The sequence below is a fragment of the Leuresthes tenuis genome, unplaced genomic scaffold (assembly GCF_036924035.1).
Source record: "Leuresthes tenuis unplaced genomic scaffold, fLeuTen1.0.hap1 SCAF_13, whole genome shotgun sequence".
Classification (NCBI taxonomy): domain Eukaryota; kingdom Metazoa; phylum Chordata; class Actinopteri; order Atheriniformes; family Atherinopsidae; genus Leuresthes; species Leuresthes tenuis.
In genome coordinates this window covers 34,476,977-34,497,922 of record NW_027325367.1, presented here as the reverse complement: position 1 = coordinate 34,497,922, position 20,946 = coordinate 34,476,977, and the positions used below count along the sequence as shown (strand labels likewise).

At 43.7% G+C, this 20,946-nt stretch overlaps 12 non-coding genes across 12 annotated transcripts; 5 read left to right on the top strand and 7 right to left on the bottom strand.

The window, feature by feature from the left end:
* Positions 1-648: 648 nt before the first annotated feature.
* On the top strand, positions 649-720 carry trnad-guc (transfer RNA aspartic acid (anticodon GUC)). Its single transcript has one exon. It is a non-coding gene; the product is annotated as a tRNA-Asp (tRNA).
* An 822-nt stretch (positions 721-1,542) lies between these two features.
* On the bottom strand, positions 1,543-1,625 carry trnal-cag (transfer RNA leucine (anticodon CAG)). The gene has a single exon. It is a non-coding gene; the product is annotated as a tRNA-Leu (tRNA).
* A 1,575-nt stretch (positions 1,626-3,200) lies between these two features.
* On the top strand, positions 3,201-3,272 carry trnad-guc (transfer RNA aspartic acid (anticodon GUC)). Its single transcript has one exon. It is a non-coding gene; the product is annotated as a tRNA-Asp (tRNA).
* Positions 3,273-4,095: 823 nt separating this feature from the next.
* trnal-cag (transfer RNA leucine (anticodon CAG)) lies at positions 4,096-4,178 on the bottom strand. The gene has a single exon. It is a non-coding gene; the product is annotated as a tRNA-Leu (tRNA).
* A 1,574-nt stretch (positions 4,179-5,752) lies between these two features.
* trnad-guc (transfer RNA aspartic acid (anticodon GUC)) lies at positions 5,753-5,824 on the top strand. Its single transcript has one exon. It is a non-coding gene; the product is annotated as a tRNA-Asp (tRNA).
* Positions 5,825-6,647: 823 nt separating this feature from the next.
* On the bottom strand, positions 6,648-6,730 carry trnal-cag (transfer RNA leucine (anticodon CAG)). The gene has a single exon. It is a non-coding gene; the product is annotated as a tRNA-Leu (tRNA).
* Positions 6,731-9,401: 2,671 nt separating this feature from the next.
* Positions 9,402-9,484, bottom strand: trnal-cag (transfer RNA leucine (anticodon CAG)). Its single transcript has one exon. It is a non-coding gene; the product is annotated as a tRNA-Leu (tRNA).
* Positions 9,485-12,062: 2,578 nt separating this feature from the next.
* Positions 12,063-12,145, bottom strand: trnal-cag (transfer RNA leucine (anticodon CAG)). The gene has a single exon. It is a non-coding gene; the product is annotated as a tRNA-Leu (tRNA).
* Positions 12,146-14,615: 2,470 nt separating this feature from the next.
* Positions 14,616-14,698, bottom strand: trnal-cag (transfer RNA leucine (anticodon CAG)). Its single transcript has one exon. It is a non-coding gene; the product is annotated as a tRNA-Leu (tRNA).
* A 1,574-nt stretch (positions 14,699-16,272) lies between these two features.
* On the top strand, positions 16,273-16,344 carry trnad-guc (transfer RNA aspartic acid (anticodon GUC)). The gene has a single exon. It is a non-coding gene; the product is annotated as a tRNA-Asp (tRNA).
* Positions 16,345-17,167: 823 nt separating this feature from the next.
* Positions 17,168-17,250, bottom strand: trnal-cag (transfer RNA leucine (anticodon CAG)). The gene has a single exon. It is a non-coding gene; the product is annotated as a tRNA-Leu (tRNA).
* A 1,575-nt stretch (positions 17,251-18,825) lies between these two features.
* trnad-guc (transfer RNA aspartic acid (anticodon GUC)) lies at positions 18,826-18,897 on the top strand. Its single transcript has one exon. It is a non-coding gene; the product is annotated as a tRNA-Asp (tRNA).
* Positions 18,898-20,946: the final 2,049 nt, after the last annotated feature.

The following is a 20,946-nucleotide window of genomic DNA, read 5'->3' as shown; positions in this document are numbered from 1 at the left end:
CATTCTCACCCATTACTTACATAATAGCTGAGACTGCAGAAGTTGAAATTTCAATAGGTGTGTTATCACCATTATAGTCTGATGTGGTACTTAGAATACTGTTTTGATATTCTCACCCATCTTAGGCCTAAATGTGAATAGCCCCCCTTCAAATAGCCTGATATGAATCCAGTTTGCTTCGGTCAAAAGCCCTGTCCTGTTGTCCTATGATACGGTACCGGGGGTTTGAAAAATCTGCATAAGTGTCCAAAGTAGAATCTATTTACAACTTATCAACACTGCAAAGGGAAAAAAAAAAGTCTAGCTTCTTCTGGAGCAAACATTCTACTTTTTATTGTTTTGATGATGCGGAGTGTCCTACATCTACCACAAGGCAGAATTTCTGGGTGTTGCCACCAAGATTCAAGATTCAAGCGTTTATTGTCATATATACAGTGCATGTTAGAAACACATTCCTGTACAATGAGATTCTTGTTGAGCCCTTTTCACCACTTGCCTGCTGAAGATCATGCCTAGTTTCTTCTCAATTGCTTTGCGTGATTCAAAACATTCCTTTAAAAGGCACCTCAAATGGGACACAAAACTCTTATTTCGCTCATTGGCTACGGTAGTCTTTTCAAATGACGACTGTATCTGTCCCATCGAAATTCCTCGTTAGTATAATGGTCAGTATCTCCGCCTGTCACGCGGAAGATCGGGGTTCGATTCCCCGACGGGGAGAGCTAGGACTTTTATCACATGCCTCCAACAAGTATAATCTAATTCACCCACCATCAGCCAAGTTCCCTCTTGCAAACAGTCACCTCCCTTACAAATCACTCAAGACCAGCAGCTCTTACACCAGCCTTCAATACATGCTGTCATCTCATATTCAACTATCTTACACTTGTTTGCTTTTATCAAAGCACTTTGGAAGGCATTTCACTTGGCACCACATGTATTGCCACCACGAGAAGCCTGGCCTGCAGGGACCTCTATCTTCCCCCTAACCTCTCCTTCATAAGACTCTTCCATAAAGCTCACTTCCAAGTACCTTGTCCAACAACAGAAGACCTGTTGTTTCATTCTTGTCTTGTCCAAAGCCAACAAGGACTTCCCCCTAACCTCTCCTTCATACCACTCTTCCATAAAGCTCACTTCCAAGTACTTTGTCCAACAACAGAAATCCTGTGGTTTCATTCTTGTCTTGTCCAAAGCCAACAATGACTTTGCATACCAGGGACGATCTGTCGAGGTCTTTTGTCACGACCAGTGTTTTGTTTTCAGACGATTTTTCCACAAAAATGACTGAAAAACAGGAGGTTTTACGGTGGTGTTGAGTACATGCCAAAATGTTAATATGTAACAATAACTTGAGTTGTGGACAAAGGATTCTCATGCACAAAGCCCCTTCCCTGCGATTCAGAGCGGTCATAAGACTTCAGAGTAACATGACGGCACAAAGAATGTTGCTGTAAACTAGATGATATAGCGCTAGCCAAGCAAGGAGTGAAGTTGGGTTGCCTTTGCCAGTGAAAACCATTCTCTTGGAGAAGGTTGCTTTGTCAGAAGTGGGATTTGAACCCACGCCTCCAGGGGAGACTGCGACCTGAACGCAGCGCCTTAGACCGCTCGGCCATCCTGACCGCAAAAAAAAGACTTGCACTTATTGTCGGCGGGCCCAGGGATCATTGGAGTGAATATGTGGGTCTACGTGGTGTTCATGGGTCTTGGCTGTTGTTTAAGTTGTTTAATAACCACAATAATGTCACGTGTACATAAAATCATTTGAAAAATTAAACAGGGGGAAAAAGAGAGCAAAGTGAGGAAAGGTGTGACAGATGAGGTCCCCCAGCAGTCTAAGCCTATAGCAGCTTGGGCAACATGGGATGTTTCAGGATTACCTGAGCCATCCCTAACTATAAGCTTTATCAAAAAGCATTTGGAAGCAAGAACTCTTCAGATGTAAAATGGCCGCAATAATCTTTAAACTAGACGATACAGTGCCAGTTTAGCAATACAACGTAGCATAGCCAAGCAAGGAGTGAACTTGGGTTGCCTTGCCAGTAAAAATCATTCTGTTGGAGAAGTTTGCAATGTCAGAAGTGGAATTTGAACCCCGCCTCCAAGGGAAACTGCAGTCTTAACGCAGCACTTTAAAGGCCAAGCGTCGTTGCCGTGATGGCTCGAGCGAGCGTTGTTGATGACTTCACGCTGTCGTTCCGACCATATATTGTGGCTGGAGTCGATGCGCCAGTCGTTGCAGTCTTTTCAGTCACAGAGGTGTCGCTGCTACGGGAAGGTTACCGCTAACGACTCCACAACGAGGAAAATGGAGAAGAAAACAAGAGCAGGAAGAGTAGCACTGTCATCAATGATCAGCATTCTCACCTCTGCTTACATAATAGCTGATGAGCCTCCAGAATTTGAAATTTCAAGAGGCATGATGATGCCCATCTCACCTCCAAATTCCTAAGCATTCTCACCCATTACTTACATAATAGCTGATCAGCCTCCAGAAGTTGAAATTTCAATAGGCATGATGATGCCCATCTCACCTCCAAATTGCTGAGCATTCTCACCCATTACTTACATAATAGCTGAGACTGCAGAAGTTGAAATTTCAATAGGTGTGTTATCACCATTATAGTCTGATGTGGTACTTAGAATACTGTTTTGATATTCTCACCCATCTTAGGCCTAAATGTGAATAGCCCCCCTTCAAATAGCCTGATATGAATCCAGTTTGCTTCGGTCAAAAGCCCTGTCCTGTTGTCCTATGATACGGTACCGGGGGTTTGAAAAATCTGCATAAGTGTCCAAAGTAGAATCTATTTACAACTTATCAACACTGCAAAGGGAAAAAAAAAAGTCTAGCTTCTTCTGGAGCAAACATTCTACTTTTTATTGTTTTGATGATGCGGAGTGTCCTACATCTACCACAAGGCAGAATTTCTGGGTGTTGCCACCAAGATTCAAGATTCAAGCGTTTATTGTCATATATACAGTGCATGTTAGAAACACATTCCTGTACAATGAGATTCTTGTTGAGCCCTTTTCACCACTTGCATGCTGAAGATCATGCCTAGTTTCTTCTCAATTGCTTTGCGTGATTCAAAACATTCCTTTAAAAGGCACCTCAAATGGGACACAAAACTCTTATTTCGCTCATTGGCTACGGTAGTCTTTTCAAATGACGACTGTATCTGTCCCATCAAAATTCCTCGTTAGTATAATGGTCAGTATCTCCGCCTGTCACGCGGAAGATCGGGGTTCGATTCCCCGACGGGGAGAGCTAGGACTTTTATCACATGCCTCCCACCAAGTATAATCTAATTCACCCACCATCAGCCAAGTTCCCTCTTGCAAACAGTCACCTCCCTTACAAATCACTCAAGACCAGCAGCTCTTACACCAGCCTTCAATACATGCTGTCATCTCATATTCAACTATCTTACACTTGTTTGCTTTTATCAAAGCACTTTGGAAGGCATTTCACTTGGCACCACATGTATTGCCACCACGAGAAGCCTGGCCTGCAGGGACCTCTATCTTCCCCCTAATCTCTCCTTCATAAGACTCTTCCATAAAGCTCACTTCCAAGTACCTTGTCCAACAACAGAAGACCTGTTGTTTCATTCTTGTCTTGTCCAAAGCCAACAAGGACTTCCCCCTAACCTCTCCTTCATACCACTCTTCCATAAAGCTCACTTCCAAGTACTTTGTCCAACAACAGAAATCCTGTGGTTTCATTCTTGTCTTGTCCAAAGCCAACAATGACTTTGCATACCAGGGACGATCTGTCGAGGTCTTTTGTCACGACCAGTGTTTTGTTTTCAGACGATTTTTCCACAAAAATGACTGAAAAACAGGAGGTTTTACGGTGGTGTTGAGTACATGCCAAAATGTTAATATGTAACAATAACTTGAGTTGTGGACAAAGGATTCTCATGCACAAAGCCCCTTCCCTGCGATTCAGAGCGGTCATAAGACTTCAGAGTAACATGACGGCACAAAGAATGTTGCTGTAAACTAGATGATATAGCGCTAGCCAAGCAAGGAGTGAAGTTGGGTTGCCTTTGCCAGTGAAAACCATTCTCTTGGAGAAGGTTGCTTTGTCAGAAGTGGGATTTGAACCCACGCCTCCAGGGGAGACTGCGACCTGAACGCAGCGCCTTAGACCGCTCGGCCATCCTGACCGCAAAAAAAAGACTTGCACTTATTGTCGGCGGGCCCAGGGATCATTGGAGTGAATATGTGGGTCTACGTGGTGTTCATGGGTCTTGGCTGTTGTTTAAGTTGTTTAATAACCACAATAATGTCACGTGTACATAAAATCATTTGAAAAATTAAACAGGGGGAAAAAGAGAGCAAAGTGAGGAAAGGTGTGACAGATGAGGTCCCCCAGCAGTCTAAGCCTATAGCAGCTTGGGCAACATGGGATGTTTCAGGATTACCTGAGCCATCCCTAACTATAAGCTTTATCAAAAAGCATTTGGAAGCAAGAACTCTTCAGATGTAAAATGGCCGCAATAATCTTTAAACTAGACGATACAGTGCCAGTTTAGCAATACAACGTAGCATAGCCAAGCAAGGAGTGAACTTGGGTTGCCTTGCCAGTAAAAATCATTCTGTTGGAGAAGTTTGCAATGTCAGAAGTGGAATTTGAACCCCGCCTCCAAGGGAAACTGCAGTCTTAACGCAGCACTTTAAAGGCCAAGCGTCGTTGCCGTGATGGCTCGAGCGAGCGTTGTTGATGACTTCACGCTGTCGTTCCGACCATATATTGTGGCTGGAGTCGATGCGCCAGTCGTTGCAGTCTTTTCAGTCACAGAGGTGTCGCTGCTACGGGAAGGTTACCGCTAACGACTCCACAACGAGGAAAATGGAGAAGAAAACAAGAGCAGGAAGAGTAGCACTGTCATCAATGATCAGCATTCTCACCTCTGCTTACATAATAGCTGATGAGCCTCCAGAATTTGAAATTTCAAGAGGCATGATGATGCCCATCTCACCTCCAAATTCCTAAGCATTCTCACCCATTACTTACATAATAGCTAATCAGCCTCCAGAAGTTGACATTTCAATAGGCATGATGATGCCCATCTCACCTCCAAATTGCTGAGCATTCTCACCCATTACTTACATAATAGCTGAGACTGCAGAAGTTGAAATTTCAATAGGTGTGTTATCACCATTATAGTCTGATGTGGTACTTAGAATACTGTTTTGATATTCTCACCCATCTTAGGCCTAAATGTGAATAGCCCCCCTTCAAATAGCCTGATATGAATCCAGTTTGCTTCGGTCAAAAGCCCTGTCCTGTTGTCCTATGATACGGTACCGGGGGTTTGAAAAATCTGCATAAGTGTCCAAAGTAGAATCTATTTACAACTTATCAACACTGCAAAGGGAAAAAAAAAGTCTAGCTTCTTCTGGAGCAAACATTCTACTTTTTATTGTTTTGATGATGCGGAGTGTCCTACATCTACCACAAGGCAGAATTTCTGGGTGTTGCCACCAAGATTCAAGATTCAAGCGTTTATTGTCATATATACAGTGCATGTTAGAAACACATTCCTGTACAATGAGATTCTTGTTGAGCCCTTTTCACCACTTGCATGCTGAAGATCATGCCTAGTTTCTTCTCAATTGCTTTGCGTGATTCAAAACATTCCTTTAAAAGGCACCTCAAATGGGACACAAAACTCTTATTTCGCTCATTGGCTACGGTAGTCTTTTCAAATGACGACTGTATCTGTCCCATCGAAATTCCTCGTTAGTATAATGGTCAGTATCTCCGCCTGTCACGCGGAAGATCGGGGTTCGATTCCCCGACGGGGAGAGCTAGGACTTTTATCACATGCCTCCCACCAAGTATAATCTAATTCACCCACCATCAGCCAAGTTCCCTCTTGCAAACAGTCACCTCCCTTACAAATCACTCAAGACCAGCAGCTCTTACACCAGCCTTCAATACATGCTGTCATCTCATATTCAACTATCTTACACTTGTTTGCTTTTATCAAAGCACTTTGGAAGGCATTTCACTTGGCACCACATGTATTGCCACCACGAGAAGCCTGGCCTGCAGGGACCTCTATCTTCCCCCTAACCTCTCCTTCATAAGACTCTTCCATAAAGCTCACTTCCAAGTACCTTGTCCAACAACAGAAGACCTGTTGTTTCATTCTTGTCTTGTCCAAAGCCAACAAGGACTTCCCCCTAACCTCTCCTTCATACCACTCTTCCATAAAGCTCACTTCCAAGTACTTTGTCCAACAACAGAAATCCTGTGGTTTCATTCTTGTCTTGTCCAAAGCCAACAATGACTTTGCATACCAGGGACGATCTGTCGAGGTCTTTTGTCACGACCAGTGTTTTGTTTTCAGACGATTTTTCCACAAAAATGACTGAAAAACAGGAGGTTTTACGGTGGTGTTGAGTACATGCCAAAATGTTAATATGTAACAATAACTTGAGTTGTGGACAAAGGATTCTCATGCACAAAGCCCCTTCCCTGCGATTCAGAGCGGTCATAAGACTTCAGAGTAACATGACGGCACAAAGAATGTTGCTGTAAACTAGATGATATAGCGCTAGCCAAGCAAGGAGTGAAGTTGGGTTGCCTTTGCCAGTGAAAATCATTCTCTTGGAGAAGGTTGCTTTGTCAGAAGTGGGATTTGAACCCACGCCTCCAGGGGAGACTGCGACCTGAACGCAGCGCCTTAGACCGCTCGGCCATCCTGACCGCAAAAAAGAGACTTGCACTTATTGTCGGCGGGCCCAGGGATCATTCGAGTGACTATGTGGGTCTACGTGGTGTTCATGGGTCTTGGCTGTTGTTTAAGTTGTTTAATAACCACAATAATGTCACGTGTACATAAAATCATTTGAAAAATTAAACAGGGGGAAAAAGAGAGCAAAGTGAGGAAAGGTGTGACAGATGAGGTCCCCCAGCAGTCTAAGCCTATAGCAGCTTGGGCAACATGGGATGTTTCAGGATTACCTGAGCCATCCCTAACTATAAGCTTTATCAAAAAGCATTTGGAAGCAAGAACTCTTCAGATGTAAAATGGCCGCAATAATCTTTAAACTAGACGATACAGTGCCAGTTTAGCAATACAACGTAGCATAGCCAAGCAAGGAGTGAACTTGGGTTGCCTTGCCAGTAAAAATCATTCTGTTGGAGAAGTTTGCAATGTCAGAAGTGGAATTTGAACCCCGTCTCCAAGGGAAACTGCAGTCTTAACGCAGCACTTTAAAGGCCAAGCGTCGTTGCCGTGATGGCTCGAGCGAGCGTTGTTGATGACTTCACGCTGTCGTTCCGACCATATATTGTGGCTGGAGTCGATGCGCCAGTCGTTGCAGTCTTTTCAGTCACAGAGGTGTCGCTGCTACGGGAAGGTTACCGCTAACGACTCCACAACGAGGAAAATGGAGAAGAAAACAAGAGCAGGAAGAGTAGCACTGTCATCAATGATCAGCATTCTCACCTCTGCTTACATAATAGCTGATGAGCCTCCAGAATTTGAAATTTCAAGAGGCATGATGATGCCCATCTCACCTCCAAATTCCTAAGCATTCTCACCCATTACTTACATAATAGCTGATCAGCCTCCAGAATTTGAAATTTCAAGAGGCATGATGATGCCCATCTCACCTCCAAATTCCTAAGCATTCTCACCCATTACTTACATAATAGCTGATCAGCCTCCAGAAGTTGAAATTTCAATAGGCATGATGATGCCCATCTCACCTCCAAATTGCTGAGCATTCTCACCCATTACTTACATAATAGCTGAGACTGCAGAAGTTGAAATTTCAATAGGTGTGTTATGACCATTATAGTCTGATGTGGTACTTAGAATACTGTTTTGATATTCTCACCCATCTTAGGCCTAAATGTGAATAGCCCCCCTTCAAATAGCCTGATATGAATCCAGTTTGCTTCGGTCAAAAGCCCTGTCCTGTTTCCTATGATACGGTACCGGGGGTTTGAAAAATCTGCATAAGGGTCCAAAGTAGAATCTATTTACAACTTATCAACACTGCAAAGGGAAAAAAAAAGTCTAGCTTCTTCTGGAGCAAACATTCTACTTTTTATTGTTTTGATGATGCGGAGTGTCCTACATCTACCACAAGGCAGAATTTCTGGGTGTTGCCACCAAGATTCAAGCGTTTATTGTCATATATACAGTGCATGTTAGAAACACATTCCTGTACAATGAGATTCTTGTTGAGCCGTTTTCACCACTTGCATGCTGCAGATCATGCCTAGTTTCTTCTCAATTGCTTTGCGTGATTCAAAACATTCCTTTAAAAGGCACCTCAAATGGGACACAAAACTCTTATTTCGCTCATTGGCTACGGTAGTCTTTTCAAATGACGACTGTATCTGTCCCATCGAAATTCCTCGTTAGTATAATGGTCAGTATCTCCGCCTGTCACGCGGAAGATAGGGGTTCAATTCCCCGACGGGGAGAGCTAGGACTTTTATCACATGCCTCCCACCAAGTATAATCTAATTCACCCACCATCAGCCAAGTTCCCTCTTGCAAACAGTCACCTCCCTTACAAATCACTCAAGACCAGCAGCTCTTACACCAGCCTTCAATACATGCTGTCATCTCATATTCAACTATCTTACACTTGTTTGCTTTTATCAAAGCACTTTGGAAGGCATTTCACTTGGCACCACATGTATTGCCACCACGAGAAGCCTGGCCTGCAGGGACCTCTATCTTCCCCCTAACCTCTCCTTCATAAGACTCTTCCATAAAGCTCACTTCCAAGTACCTTGTCCAACAACAGAAGACCTGTTGTTTCATTCTTGTCTTGTCCAAAGCCAACAAGGACTACCCCCTAACCTCTCCTTCATACCACTCTTCCATAAAGCTCACTTCCAAGTACCTTGTCCAACAACAGAAGACCTGTTGTTTCATTCTTGTCTTGTCCAAAGCCAACAAGGACTTCCCCCTAACCTCTCCTTCATACCACTCTTCCATAAAGCTCACTTCCAAGTACTTTGTCCAACAACAGAAATCCTGTGGTTTCATTCTTGTCTTGTCCAAAGCCAACAATGACTTTGCATACCAGGGACGATCTGTCGAGGTCTTTTGTCACGACCAGTGTTTTGTTTTCAGACGATTTTTCCACAAAAATGACTGAAAAACAGGAGGTTTTACGGTGGTGTTGAGTACATGCCAAAATGTTAATATGTAACAATAACTTGAGTTGTGGACAAAGGATTCTCATGCACAAAGCCCCTTCCCTGCGATTCAGAGCGGTCATAAGACTTCAGAGTAACATGACGGCACAAAGAATGTTGCTGTAAACTAGATGATATAGCGCTAGCCAAGCAAGGAGTGAAGTTGGGTTGCCTTTGCCAGTGAAAATCATTCTCTTGGAGAAGGTTGCTTTGTCAGAAGTGGGATTTGAACCCACGCCTCCAGGGGAGACTGCGACCTGAACGCAGCGCCTTAGACCGCTCGGCCATCCTGACCGCAAAAAAGAGACTTGCACTTATTGTCGGCGGGCCCAGGGATCATTCGAGTGACTATGTGGGTCTACGTGGTGTTCATGGGTCTTGGCTGTTGTTTAAGTTGTTTAATAACCACAATAATGTCACGTGTACATAAAATCATTTGAAAAATTAAACAGGGGGAAAAAGAGAGCAAAGTGAGGAAAGGTGTGACAGATGAGGTCCCCCAGCAGTCTAAGCCTATAGCAGCTTGGGCAACATGGGATGTTTCAGGATTACCTGAACCATCCCTAACTATAAGCTTTATCAAAAAGCATTTGGAAGCAAGAACTCTTCAGATGTAAAATGGCCGCAATAATCTTTAAACTAGACGATACAGTGCCAGTTTAGCAATACAACGTAGCATAGCCAAGCAAGGAGTGAACTTGGGTTGCCTTGCCAGTAAAAATCATTCTGTTGGAGAAGTTTGCAATGTCAGAAGTGGAATTTGAACCCCGCCTCCAAGGGAAACTGCAGTCTTAACGCAGCACTTTAAAGGCCAAGCGTCGTTGCCGTGATGGCTCGAGCGAGCGTTGTTGATGACTTCACGCTGTCGTTCCGACCATATATTGTGGCTGGAGTCGATGCGCCAGTCGTTGCAGTCTTTTCAGTCACAGAGGTGTCGCTGCTACGGGAAGGTTACCGCTAACGACTCCACAACGAGGAAAATGGAGAAGAAAACAAGAGCAGGAAGAGTAGCACTGTCATCAATGATCAGCATTCTCACCTCTGCTTACATAATAGCTGATGAGCCTCCAGAATTTGAAATTTCAAGAGGCATGATGATGCCCATCTCACCTCCAAATTCCTAAGCATTCTCACCCATTACTTACATAATAGCTGATCAGCCTCCAGAAGTTGAAATTTCAATAGGCATGATGATGCCCATCTCACCTCCAAATTGCTGAGCATTCTCACCCATTACTTACATAATAGCTGAGACTGCAGAAGTTGAAATTTCAATAGGTGTGTTATCACCATTATAGTCTGATGTGGTACTTAGAATACTGTTTTGATATTCTCACCCATCTTAGGCCTAAATGTGAATAGCCCCCCTTCAAATAGCCTGATATGAATCCAGTTTGCTTCGGTCAAAAGCCCTGTCCTGTTGTCCTATGATACGGTACCGGGGGTTTGAAAAATCTGCATAAGTGTCCAAAGTAGAATCTATTTACAACTTATCAACACTGCAAAGGGAAAAAAAAAAGTCTAGCTTCTTCTGGAGCAAACATTCTACTTTTTATTGTTTTGATGATGCGGAGTGTCCTACATCTACCACAAGGCAGAATTTCTGGGTGTTGCCACCAAGATTCAAGATTCAAGCGTTTATTGTCATATATACAGTGCATGTTAGAAACACATTCCTGTACAATGAGATTCTTGTTGAGCCCTTTTCACCACTTGCATGCTGAAGATCATGCCTAGTTTCTTCTCAATTGCTTTGCGTGATTCAAAACATTCCTTTAAAAGGCACCTCAAATGGGACACAAAACTCTTATTTCGCTCATTGGCTACGATAGTCTTTTCAAATGACGACTGTATCTGTCCCATCGAAATTCCTTGTTAGTATAATGGTCAGTATCTCCGCCTGTCACGCGGAAGATCGGGGTTCGATTCCCCGACGGGGAGAGCTAGGACTTTTATCACATGCCTCCCACCAAGTATAATCTAATTCACCCACCATCAGCCAAGTTCCCTCTTGCAAACAGTCACCTCCCTTACAAATCACTCAAGACCAGCAGCTCTTACACCAGCCTTCAATACATGCTGTCATCTCATATTCAACTATCTTACACTTGTTTGCTTTTATCAAAGCACTTTGGAAGGCATTTCACTTGGCACCACATGTATTGCCACCACGAGAAGCCTGGCCTGCAGGGACCTCTATCTTCCCCCTAACCTCTCCTTCATAAGACTCTTCCATAAAGCTCACTTCCAAGTACCTTGTCCAACAACAGAAGACCTGTTGTTTCATTCTTGTCTTGTCCAAAGCCAACAAGGACTACCCCCTAACCTCTCCTTCATACCACTCTTCCATAAAGCTCACTTCCAAGTACCTTGTCCAACAACAGAAGACCTGTTGTTTCATTCTTGTCTTGTCCAAAGCCAACAAGGACTTCCCCCTAACCTCTCCTTCATACCACTCTTCCATAAAGCTCACTTCCAAGTACTTTGTCCAACAACAGAAATCCTGTGGTTTCATTCTTGTCTTGTCCAAAGCCAACAATGACTTTGCATACCAGGGACGATCTGTCGAGGTCTTTTGTCACGACCAGTGTTTTGTTTTCAGACGATTTTTCCACAAAAATGACTGAAAAACAGGAGGTTTTACGGTGGTGTTGAGTACATGCCAAAATGTTAATATGTAACTTGAGTTGTGGACAAAGGATTCTCATGCACAAAGCCCCTTCCCTGCGATTCAGAGCGGTCATAAGACTTCAGAGTAACATGACGGCACAAAGAATGTTGCTGTAAACTAGATGATATAGCGCTAGCCAAGCAAGGAGTGAAGTTGGGTTGCCTTTGCCAGTGAAAACCATTCTCTTGGAGAAGGTTGCTTTGTCAGAAGTGGGATTTGAACCCACGCCTCCAGGGGAGACTGCGACCTGAACGCAGCGCCTTAGACCGCTCGGCCATCCTGACCGCAAAAAAGAGACTTGCACTTATTGTCGGCGGGCCCAGGGATCAATCGAGTGACTATGTGGGTCTACGTGGTGTTCATGGGTCTTGGCTGTTGTTTAAGTTGTTTAATAACCACAATAATGTCACCTGTACATAAAATCATTTGAAAAATTAAACAGGGGGAAAAAGAGAGCAAAGTGAGGAAAGGTGTGACAGATGAGGTCCCCCAGCAGTCTAAGCCTATAGCAGCTTGGGCAACATGGGATGTTTCAGGATTACCTGAGCCATCCCTAACTATAAGCTTTATCAAAAAGCATTTGGAAGCAAGAACTCTTCAGATGTAAAATGGCCGCAATAATCTTTAAACTAGACGATACAGTGCCAGTTTAGCAATACAACGTAGCATAGCCAAGCAAGGAGTGAACTTGGGTTGCCTTGCCAGTAAAAATAATTCTGGTAGAGAAGTTTGCAATGTCAGAAGTGGAATTTGAACCCCGCCTCCAAGGGAAACTGCAGTCTTAACGCAGCACTTTAAAGGCCAAGCGTCGTTGCCGTGATGGCTCGAGCGAGCGTTGTTGATGACTTCACGCTGTCGTTCCGACCATATATTGTGGCTGGAGTCGATGCGCCAGTCGTTGCAGTCTTTTAAGTCACAGAGGTGTCGCTGCTACGGGAAGGTTACCGCTAACGACTCCACAACGAGGAAAATGGAGAAGAAAACAAGAGCAGGAAGAGTAGCACTGTCATCAATGATCAGCATTCTCACCTCTGCTTACATAATAGCTGATGAGCCTCCAGAATTTGAAATTTCAAGAGGCATGATGATGCCCATCTCACCTCCAAATTCCTAAGCATTCTCACCCATTACTTACATAATAGCTGATCAGCCTCCAGAAGTTGAAATTTCAATAGGCATGATGATGCCCATCTCACCTCCAAATTGCTGAGCATTCTCACCCATTACTTACATAATAGCTGAGACTGCAGAAGTTGAAATTTCAATAGGTGTGTTATCACCATTATAGTCTGATGTGGTACTTAGAATACTGTTTTGATATTCTCACCCATCTTAGGCCTAAATGTGAATAGCCCCCCTTCAAATAGCCTGATATGAATCCAGTTTGCTTCGGTCAAAAGCCCTGTCCTGTTGTCCTATGATACGGTACCGTATCATTTGAAAAATCTGCATAAGTGTCCAAACTAGAATCTATTTACAACTTATCAACACTGCAAAGGGAAAAAAAAAGTCTAGCTTCTTCTGGAGCAAACATTCTACTTTTTATTGTTTTGATGATGCGGAGTGTCCTACATCTACCACAAGGCAGAATTTCTGGGTGTTGCCACCAAGATTCAAGATTCAAGCGTTTATTGTCATATATACAGTGCATGTTAGAAACACATTCCTGTACAATGAGATTCTTGTTGAGCCCTTTTCACCACTTGCATGCTGAAGATCATGCCTAGTTTCTTCTCAATTGCTTTGCGTGATTCAAAACATTCCTTTAAAAGGCACCTCAAATGGGACACAAAACTCTTATTTCGCTCATTGGCTACGGTAGTCTTTTCAAATGACGACTGTATCTGTCCCATCGAAATTCCTCGTTAGTATAATGGTCAGTATCTCCGCCTGTCACGTGGAAGATCGGGGTTCGATTCCCCGACGGGGAGAGCTAGGACTTTTATCACATGCCTCCCACCAAGTATAATCTAATTCACCCACCATCAGCCAAGTTCCCTCTTGCAAACAGTCACCTCCCTTACAAATCACTCAAGACCAGCAGCTCTTACACCAGCCTTCAATACATGCTGTCATCTCATATTCAACTATCTTACACTTGTTTGCTTTTATCAAAGCACTTTGGAAGGCATTTCACTTGGCACCACATGTATTGCCACCACGAGAAGCCTGGCCTGCAGGGACCTCTATCTTCCCCCTAACCTCTCCTTCATAAGACTCTTCCATAAAGCTCACTTCCAAGTACCTTGTCCAACAACAGAAGACCTGTTGTTTCATTCTTGTCTTGTCCAAAGCCAACAAGGACTTCCCCCTAACCTCTCCTTCATACCACTCTTCCATAAAGCTCACTTCCAAGTACTTTGTCCAACAACAGAAATCCTGTGGTTTCATTCTTGTCTTGTCCAAAGCCAACAATGACTTTGCATACCAGGGACGATCTGTCGAGGTCTTTTGTCACGACCAGTGTTTTGTTTTCAGACGATTTTTCCACAAAAATGACTGAAAAACAGGAGGTTTTACGGTGGTGTTGAGTACATGCCAAAATGTTAATATGTAACAATAACTTGAGTTGTGGACAAAGGATTCTCATGCACAAAGCCCCTTCCCTGCGATTCAGAGCGGTCATAAGACTTCAGAGTAACATGACGGCACAAAGAATGTTGCTGTAAACTAGATGATATAGCGCTAGCCAAGCAAGGAGTGAAGTTGGGTTGCCTTTGCCAGTGAAAACCATTCTCTTGGAGAAGGTTGCTTTGTCAGAAGTGGGATTTGAACCCACGCCTCCAGGGGAGACTGCGACCTGAACGCAGCGCCTTAGACCGCTCGGCCATCCTGACCGCAAAAAAGAGACTTGCACTTATTGTCGGCGGGCCCAGGGATCATTCGAGTGACTATGTGGGTCTACGTGGTGTTCATGGGTCTTGGCTGTTGTTTAAGTTGTTTAATAACCACAATAATGTCACGTGTACATAAAATCATTTGAAAAATTAAACAGGGGGAAAAAGAGAGCAAAGTGAGGAAAGGTGTGACAGATGAGGTCCCCCAGCAGTCTAAGCCTATAGCAGCTTGGGCAACATGGGATGTTTCAGGATTACCTGAGCCATCCCTAACTATAAGCTTTATCAAAAAGCATTTGGAAGCAAGAACTCTTCAGATGTAAAATGGCCGCAATAATCTTTAAACTAGACGATACAGTGCCAGTTTAGCAATACAACGTAGCATAGCCAAGCAAGGAGTGAACTTGGGTTGCCTTGCCAGTAAAAATAATTCTGGTAGAGAAGTTTGCAATGTCAGAAGTGGAATTTGAACCCCGCCTCCAAGGGAAACTGCAGTCTTAACGCAGCACTTTAAAGGCCAAGCGTCGTTGCCGTGATGGCTCGAGCGAGCGTTGTTGATGACTTCACGCTGTCGTTCCGACCATATATTGTGGCTGGAGTCGATGCGCCAGTCGTTGCAGTCTTTTCAGTCACAGAGGTGTCGCTGCTACGGGAAGGTTACCGCTAACGACTCCACAACGAGGAAAATGGAGAAGAAAACAAGAGCAGGAAGAGTAGCACTGTCATCAATGATCAGCATTCTCACCTCTGCTTACATAATAGCTGATGAGCCTCCAGAATTTGAAATTTCAAGAGGCATGATGATGCCCATCTCACCTCCAAATTCCTAAGCATTCTCACCCATTACTTACATAATAGCTGATCAGCCTCCAGAAGTTGAAATTTCAATAGGCATGATGATGCCCATCTCACCTCCAAATTGCTGAGCATTCTCACCCATTACTTACATAATAGCTGAGACTGCAGAAGTTGAAATTTCAATAGGTGTGTTATCACCATTATAGTCTGATGTGGTACTTAGAATACTGTTTTGATATTCTCACCCATCTTAGGCCTAAATGTGAATAGCCCCCCTTCAAATAGCCTGATATGAATCCAGTTTGCTTCGGTCAAAAGCCCTGTCCTGTTGTCCTATGATACGGTACCGGGGGTTTGAAAAATCTGCATAAGTGTCCAAAGTAGAATCTATTTACAATTTATCAACACTGCAAAGGGAAAAAAAAAGTCTAGCTTCTTCTGGAGCAAACATTCTACTTTTTATTGTTTTGATGATGCGGAGTGTCCTACATCTACCACAAGGCAGAATTTCTGGGTGTTGCCACCAAGATTCAAGATTCAAGCGTTTATTGTCATATATACAGTGCATGTTAGAAACACATTCCTGTACAATGAGATTCTTGTTGAGCCCTTTTCACCACTTGCATGCTGAAGATCATGCCTAGTTTCTTCTCAATTGCTTTGCGTGATTCAAAACATTCCTTTAAAAGGCACCTCAAATGGGACACAAAACTCTTATTTCGCTCATTGGCTACGGTAGTCTTTTCAAATGACGACTGTATCTGTCCCATCGAAATTCCTCGTTAGTATAATGGTCAGTATCTCCGCCTGTCACGCGGAAGATCGGGGTTCGATTCCCCGACGGGGAGAGCTAGGACTTTTATCACATGCCTCCCACCAAGTATAATCTAATTCACCCACCATCAGCCAAGTTCCCTCTTGCAAACAGTCACCTCCCTTACAAATCACTCAAGACCAGCAGCTCTTACACCAGCCTTCAATACATGCTGTCATCTCATATTCAACTATCTTACACTTGTTTGCTTTTATCAAAGCACTTTGGAAGGCATTTCACTTGGCACCACATGTATTGCCACCACGAGAACCCTGGCCTGCAGGGACCTCTATCTTCCCCCTAACCTCTCCTTCATAAGACTCTTCCATAAAGCTCACTTCCAAGTACCTTGTCCAACAACAGAAGACCTGTTGTTTCATTCTTGTCTTGTCCAAAGCCAACAAGGACTTCCCCCTAACCTCTCCTTCATACCACTCTTCCATAAAGCTCACTTCCAAGTACTTTGTCCAACAACAGAAATCCTGTGGTTTCATTCTTGTCTTGTCCAAAGCCAACAATGACTTTGCATACCAGGGACGATCTGTCGAGGTCTTTTGTCACGACCAGTGTTTTGTTTTCAGACGATTTTTCCACAAAAATGACTGAAAAACAGGAGGTTTTACGGTGGTGTTGAGTACATGCCAAAATGTTAATATGTAACAATAACTTGAGTTGTGGACAAAGGATTCTCATGCACAAAGCCCCTTCCCTGCGATTCAGAGCGGTCATAAGACTTCAGAGTAACATGACGGCACAAAGAATGTTGCTGTAAACTAGATGATATAGCGCTAGCCAAGCAAGGAGTGAAGTTGGGTTGCCTTTGCCAGTGAAAACCATTCTCTTGGAGAAGGTTGCTTTGTCAGAAGTGGGATTTGAACCCACGCCTCCAGGGGAGACTGCGACCTGAACGCAGCGCCTTAGACCGCTCGGCCATCCTGACCGCAAAAAATAGACTTGTACTTATTGTCGGCGGGCCCAGGGATCATTCGAGTGACTATGTGGGTCTACGTGGTGTTCATGGGTCTTGGCTGTTGTTTAAGTTGTTTAATAACCACAATAATGTCACGTGTACATAAAATCATTTGAAAAATTAAACAGGGGGAAAAAGAGAGCAAAGTGAGGAAAGGTGTGACAGATGAGGTCCCCCAGCAGTCTAAGCCTATAGCAGCTTGGGCAACATGGGATGTTTCAGGATTACCTGAGCCATCCCTAACTATAAGCTTTATCAAAAAGCATTTGGAAGCAAGAACTCTTCAGATGTAAAATGGCCGCAATAATCTTTAAACTAGACGATACAGTGCCAGTTTAGCAATACAACGTAGCATAGCCAAGCAAGGAGTGAACTTGGGTTGCCTTGCCAGTAAAAATAATTCTGGTAGAGAAGTTTGCAATGTCAGAAGTGGAATTTGAACCCCGCCTCCAAGGGAAACTGCAGTCTTAACGCAGCACTTTAAAGGCCAAGCGTCGTTGCCGTGATGGCTCGAGCGAGCGTTGTTGATGACTTCACGCTGTCGTTCCGACCATATATTGTGGCTGGAGTCGATGCGCCAGTCGTTGCAGTCTTTTCAGTCACAGAGGTGTCGCTGCTACGGGAAGGTTACCGCTAACGACTCCACAACGAGGAAAATGGAGAAGAAAACAAGAGCAGGAAGAGTAGCACTGTCATCAATGATCAGCATTCTCACCTCTGCTTACATAATAGCTGATGAGCCTCCAGAATTTGAAATTTCAAGAGGCATGATGATGCCCATCTCACCTCCAAATTCCTAAGCATTCTCACCCATTACTTACATAATAGCTGATCAGCCTCCAGAAGTTGAAATTTCAATAGGCATGATGATGCCCATCTCACCTCCAAATTGCTGAGCATTCTCACCCATTACTTACATAATAGCTGAGACTGCAGAAGTTGAAATTTCAATAGGTGTGTTATCACCATTATAGTCTGATGTGGTACTTAGAATACTGTTTTGATATTCTCACCCATCTTAGGCCTAAATGTGAATAGCCCCCCTTCAAATAGCCTGATATGAATCCAGTTTGCTTCGGTCAAAAGCCCTGTCCTGTTGTCCTATGATACGGTACCGGGGGTTTGAAAAATCTGCATAAGTGTCCAAAGTAGAATCTATTTACAATTTATCAACACTGCAAAGGGAAAAAAAAAAGTCTAGCTTCTTCTGGAGCAAACATTCTACTTTTTATTGTTTTGATGATGCGGAGTGTCCTACATCTACCACAAGGCAGAATTTCTGGGTGTTGCCACCAAGATTCAAGATTCAAGCGTTTATTGTCATATATACAGTGCATGTTAGAAACACATTCCTGTACAATGAGATTCTTGTTGAGCCCTTTTCACCACTTGCATGCTGAAGATCATGCCTAGTTTCTTCTCAATTGCTTTGCGTGATTCAAAACATTCCTTTAAAAGGCACCTCAAATGGGACACAAAACTCTTATTTCGCTCATTGGCTACGGTAGTCTTTTCAAATGACGACTGTATCTGTCCCATCGAAATTCCTCGTTAGTATAATGGTCAGTATCTCCGCCTGTCACGCGGAAGATCGGGGTTCGATTCCCCGACGGGGAGAGCTAGGACTTTTATCACATGCCTCCCACCAAGTATAATCTAATTCACCCACCATCAGCCAAGTTCCCTCTTGCAAACAGTCACCTCCCTTACAAATCACTCAAGACCAGCAGCTCTTACACCAGCCTTCAATACATGCTGTCATCTCATATTCAACTATCTTACACTTGTTTGCTTTTATCAAAGCACTTTGGAAGGCATTTCACTTGGCACCACATGTATTGCCACCACGAGAAGCCTGGCCTGCAGGGACCTCTATCTTCCCCCTAACCTCTCCTTCATAAGACTCTTCCATAAAGCTCACTTCCAAGTACCTTGTCCAACAACAGAAGACCTGTTGTTTCATTCTTGTCTTGTCCAAAGCCAACAAGGACTTCCCCCTAACCTCTCCTTCATACCACTCTTCCATAAAGCTCACTTCCAAGTACTTTGTCCAACAACAGAAATCCTGTGGTTTCATTCTTGTCTTGTCCAAAGCCAACAATGACTTTGCATACCAGGGACGATCTGTCGAGGTCTTTTGTCACGACCAGTGTTTTGTTTTCAGACGATTTTTCCACAAAAATGACTGAAAAACAGGAGGTTTTACGGTGGTGTTGAGTACATGCCAAAATATTAAAATGTAACAATAACTTGAGTTGTGGACAAAGGATTCTCATGCACAAAGCCCCTTCCCTGCGATTCAGAGCGGTCATAAGACTTCAGAGTAACATGACGGCACAAAGAATGTTGCTGTAAACTAGATGATATAGCGCTAGCCAAGCAAGGAGTGAAGTTGGGTTGCCTTTGCCAGTGAAAACCATTCTCTTGGAGAAGGTTGCTTTGTCAGAAGTGGGATTTGAACCCACGCCTCCAGGGGAGACTGCGACCTGAACGCAGCGCCTTAGACCGCAAAAAAAAGACTTGCACTTATTGTCGGCGGGCCCAGGGATCATTGGAGTGAATATGTGGGTCTACGTGGTGTTCATGGGTCTTGGCTGTTGTTTAAGTTGTTTAATAACCACAATAATGTCACGTGTACATAAAATCATTTGAAAAATTAAACAGGGGGAAAAAGAGAGCAAAGTGAGGAAAGGTGTGACAGATGAGGTCCCCCAGCAGTCTAAGCCTATAGCAGCTTGGGCAACATAGGATGTTTCAGGATTACCTGAGCCATCCCTAACTATAAGCTTTATCAAAAAGCATTTGGAAGCAAGAACTCTTCAGATGTAAAATGGCCGCAATAATCTTTAAACTAGACGATACAGTGCCAGTTTAGCAATACAACGTAGCATAGCCAAGCAAGGAGTGAACTTGGGTTGCCTTGCCAGTAAAAATCATTCTGTTGGAGAAGTTTGCAATGTCAGAAGTGGAATTTGAACCCCGCCTCCAAGGGAAACTGCAGACTTAACGCAGCACTTTAAAGGCCAAGCGTCGTTGCCGTGATGGCTCGAGCGAGCGTTGTTGATGACTTCACGCTGTCGTTCCGACCATATATTGTGGCTGGAGTCGATGCGCCAGTCGTTGCAGTCTTTTCAGTCACAGAGGTGTCGCTGCTACGGGAAGGTTACCGCTAACGACTCCACAACGAGGAAAATGGAGAAGAAAACAAGAGCAGGAAGAGTAGCACTGTCATCAATGATCAGCATTCTCACCTCTGCTTACATAATAGCTGATGAGCCTCCAGAATTTGAAATTTCAAGAGGCATGATGATGCCCATCTCACCTCCAAATTCCTAAGCATTCTCACCCATTACTTACATAATAGCTGATGAGCCTCCAGAATTTGAAATTTCAAGAGGCATGATGATGCCCATCTCACCTCCAAATTCCTAAGCATTCTCACCCATTACTTACATAATAGCTGATCAGCCTCCAGAAGTTGAAATTTCAATAGGCATGATGATGCCCATCTCACCTCCAAATTGCTGAGCATTCTCACCCATTACTTACATAATAGCTGAGACTGCAGAAGTTGAAATTTCAATAGGTGTGTTATCACCATTATAGTCTGATGTGGTACTTAGAATACTGTTTTGATATTCTCACCCATCTTAGGCCTAAATGTGA